Raw genomic sequence first — 4,183 nt, 5'->3', positions numbered from 1 at the left:
AGAACTTAATTCTCATAATTAAGTGGCAAGAATTTTATCCACTGAGCCATCTCTTTGGTCTGGAAATAAGGCTTTTGCAGATAAATAAGTTTCACCAAGGTCTTGAGGATGAGCTCTAATTCTTTATGACTGGGGTTCTGATGAGGGTTCTGAACACAGGCAGAGGGAAGACCATGTGAACACAATACAAAGGTGACACCTACGATCCAAAGGGAGGGTCAAGCCTCCAAAGAAGTTTGCCCTGCTATTGCCTTCAGTCCTGACTTCTCAACTCCAGGACAGGGAAAAAATGCTTCTGTTGTTTAGGAGACTGGCTCTGTGGGACTGGCAGGTTCTGACTAGGACTGGTGATCCTAGCAAACCAATACACATGCTCTTGCTGTGCTTTGATTTAGCTAACTGTTGCATTGTGGGTGGATATCAGGCCATTCTCCTGCTCCATTCCTTCTCTCCTCTCTGCTGCACTTTGGCTATTCTAAATAACAATGCAATGGGGCTCCTTGAGTATTGCTCTTTGGGTACAGGTGTAAGACTTTTTCTCTGAAGCCTGGCATGGTGGCACATGCCTTTAGTCCCAGATCTCAGGAGGCAGAGGCAGGAGAGTCTCTGTGAGTTCAAGGCCAGCCTGGTCTATATAGCTAGTTCCCGGCCAGCTGAGGCTACAGAGAGACCCTGTCTCAAAAAGACCAAAAAACAATCAAACAAAAAACAATAACAACAAAAGACTTCTCTGTGCACATCTGAGAGATTCCTGTTTGATATCAAGAAGTGAAATTGCTGGGCTAAACAAATGTACACAATTTTCAAATTTTAAAAAAGCTGCAATATGGCCCAGAAAATGTCTATAATTTCATTCCTACTAATACAATGAGAGAGGGTGTATTTCACAATAGTTTTAATCATGTAAGAAATTGTTACCTTTTAAAAATTGTAAAATTTGGTGCTGGAGAGCTGACTCAGTGGTTAAGACCACTGACTGCTGTTGCAAAGGACCTGGATTCAGTTCCCAGCACCCACATGTTGGCTAACAGCCCTCCATTACTCCAGTTCCAGAGGATCCAACATCTTCTTTTGTCCTCTGTGGGCATTGTATGACAAGGGTGTATTTACATATATGCAGGCAATACACTCATACACATACAATTAAAAACAAATTTTAAAAATTTGTGAAATTTACTGACAAAAAATTGGAGACTTCACGCTTGTTTTCCAGGCACATTAAAAATACATACTATACTCTCCAGGCTCGGGCCTAGGTCACAGCAACATGGCTAAACACACCAAGAAGATCAGGATCATGGATAAATACAGGAATCTATGGAGCCTCCCTCTGGAAACTGGTGAAGAAGGCTGAAATCAGCACACCAAGTATACTTGATCCTTCTGAGGCAAGACCAAGATGAAGAGACTGGCTGTTGGCATCTGGCACTGTGGTTCCTGCATGAAAAGAGTGGCTGGTGGAGCCTGGACCTACACTACCACCTCTGCTGTCACGAGCAAGTTTGCCATCAGAAGACTGAAGGAATTGAAAGACCAGCAGAAGTGCTACCATGGGACAGCCCTAGCCCACAATAAATGGATTAATTCATGTGACAAAGAAAGTAAAAACAAGAAAATTAAAACACATACTTATAGACTGGAGAGATGGCTCAACTGTTAAGAGCACTGACTACTGTTGCAGAGGACCCAGGTTCAATTCCCAGCACCTATATGGCAGCTAACAATCATCCATAACTCTAGTTCCAGGGGAATCTGATGCCTTCTTCTACCTCCTTGGGCATTGCATGACCTGGGTGCTGTTACATACATGCAGGCAATACATTCATACAAACAAAAAATAAATAAATAAAATATTTTAAAAGTACATATTTAGTGTCAGCCAGATGGATCAGTATGTAAAAGTCTGATGACCACAGACCTGAGTTAGAGTCCTAGGACACGATTCAAAGAGAGAATTGACTCCCAAAAGTTCTCCTCTGGCATCCACACACGTACTATGGCATGGATGTGTCCAAACACACACACACACACACACACACACACACACATGCACGTGCACGCACACACACACACAATGTAACAAAACATTGATATATTTATATATATAAAGTATATATACATATATATCTATGTGAATATGTATTTAATGTCATTTCTAATTAGAAAAAGAGAAGTTGCTCAATCTGCCATTTCCTAATCTATTTATAAAGAAAACTTCTACTAGACGTGCATCATTTAGTCATAGACAGCTAGATGATAGATGATAGATAGATGATAGAGATAGATAGATGATAGATAGATAGATAGATAGATAGATGATACATGATAGATAGATGATGATAGATAGATAGATAGATAGATAGATATAGATATAGCTTAGATATGGAGAGATAGACGATGGAGATAGGTGCTGATTTTGTACTGTGCCAGTCATCTTCTACTCAATCATTCTCTGCTGAAGAGAAAGCAGGAACTACAAACCAAGAGGCTCACAGGATGAGCTCCTGACTGTGCTCTGTGTGAGAGAGTGTTATAACATGTATAATATTTGCTACAATATGGCCCTTGAACTCAAGCCAGCTGTTTAAGCAGAGAGGCAACAGTCTATACCCTGATAGAAGGGTAGATGCCATGGAATCAGGACTAGCCTTTAGTGTGGTCCTTTCCCACAGAATTTTCAATGATTCTTTTGGTCATAGAATATTTTACCTTCATATGTTGACTTTAGAATGGTCCTCATCCATAGCATGAAAGGTATAAATGCAACATTATCAATTTTTTAAAATAATAAAATATTTTAGAATAGCATCTAGGTAAGATCATTAGAAAAGAAGATGTTAGGGTAGGATTTGAAATGAAAACGGAGTGATTTTAGAGTGATGGAAAGTTCCAAAGTACTGTGACCTGAGCTCAGGAGTTAACCCACTAACACCTTGCAGTCTGGTCTAGAAACCACGTTACAATCTTAGACACTAAATTTGTTGAAAGATTATCATAACTTTTGTTGTTTTGTTTGAGACAGGATCTCCCTGTCACCCTCACTGGCCTAAAACTTGATATGTAGACCAGGCTGTCCTCAATCTCATGGAGATCTGCCTACCTTTGCCTCTGCCGAGTGCTGAGCTTAAAGGGGGCTGCCACCACTCCCAGCCCCACCATAAGTTTTAACAGAAATCTTTAGTCAAAGTATTAGATATTTATTTTCAGTTTTGTTTCCAGATTCCTGCCAGCAATTTAATTTTGATTTTTTTTGCCATCTGCCATTTTACTGTCTCTCTGATTTCTTTTAGCTACAAAATTGCAAAAATGTACTTACCCAAATCAAAACATTAAGTAGGACAGAAGACGTTTGATACTTATGTGATGTTTTTCAAGAGCATATTCGACCCTTCTGTGGTTTATAATCCTTAGAGTTCTTGTAGCTAAAAGGAATTTTTGGAGTCTGTACTGAAATATGTACAGCTGAGAAAAGACAGACCTGGAAAGTAATTTTTGGAGTCTCTACTGAAATATGTACAGCTGAGAAAAGACAGCCCTGGAAAACAGGCTGACTGGCTCAAGGTCATGCAATTAGCTATTCAAGTAATTAAGAAGAGTGAGGGGGGTGTGATGCTCAGTGTGTTATGTGAGCTAACTCTCAGTGGAAAAATCCCGATCCATTCCATTCCCACCTACTGGGAGAAACAGTGCTCTATCCCATCAGTTCTTTGCAATGGATCTTTAATTGTTCCTGTTCGAACACACATTTATACTGTTCGCAGAGGCCCTATACTGCCTGTCTCTGTCTGTGTGGATGTCCAAGGAGATTCCTTAATACTGAGTTAAACTTGACTTCAGCATTTGCGTGCTCTGATCAGTGAATGATTTTAATGTTTTTTTTCTTTTTTGATGAATTTCTTTGCTCACTATCCCCAAGTCCTACACCATTCTCCCAAGTAACTAACAGGAAGTCTGACCCATTGTGATAATTCCTAAACACTTATCTTCAGTTCCTAGTTTTCCTCCAAATTTCACTCTATCCAAACACTTTTTGTTGGACTTCATCTTACCTCATTTTGGTAACCCAAATAGCTTCTTAACCAACTTCCTCTTTCTATGGCTCTGATCAGCAGTGCCTTCACCAAAGCTTCTAAGAACAAAATCACCAAATCAGACATACGTAGAGCATTGTTTTGTCTTGCTT

General features: G+C 39.9%; 1 pseudogene; it reads left to right on the top strand.

Annotated features, from left to right (window-relative positions):
- The first annotated feature begins 1,267 nt into the window (after positions 1–1,267).
- Positions 1,268–4,183, top strand: part of LOC115072518 — a 9,695-nt pseudogene continuing 6,779 nt past the window's right edge.

The sequence above is a fragment of the Nannospalax galili genome, unplaced genomic scaffold (genome assembly GCF_000622305.1).
Source record: "Nannospalax galili isolate Female #2095 unplaced genomic scaffold, S.galili_v1.0 scaffold1282, whole genome shotgun sequence".
Lineage (NCBI taxonomy): Eukaryota > Metazoa > Chordata > Mammalia > Rodentia > Spalacidae > Nannospalax > Nannospalax galili.
The sequence above is the reverse complement of the archived record's forward strand: the minus strand, read 5'-3'. Positions and strand labels throughout refer to the sequence as shown.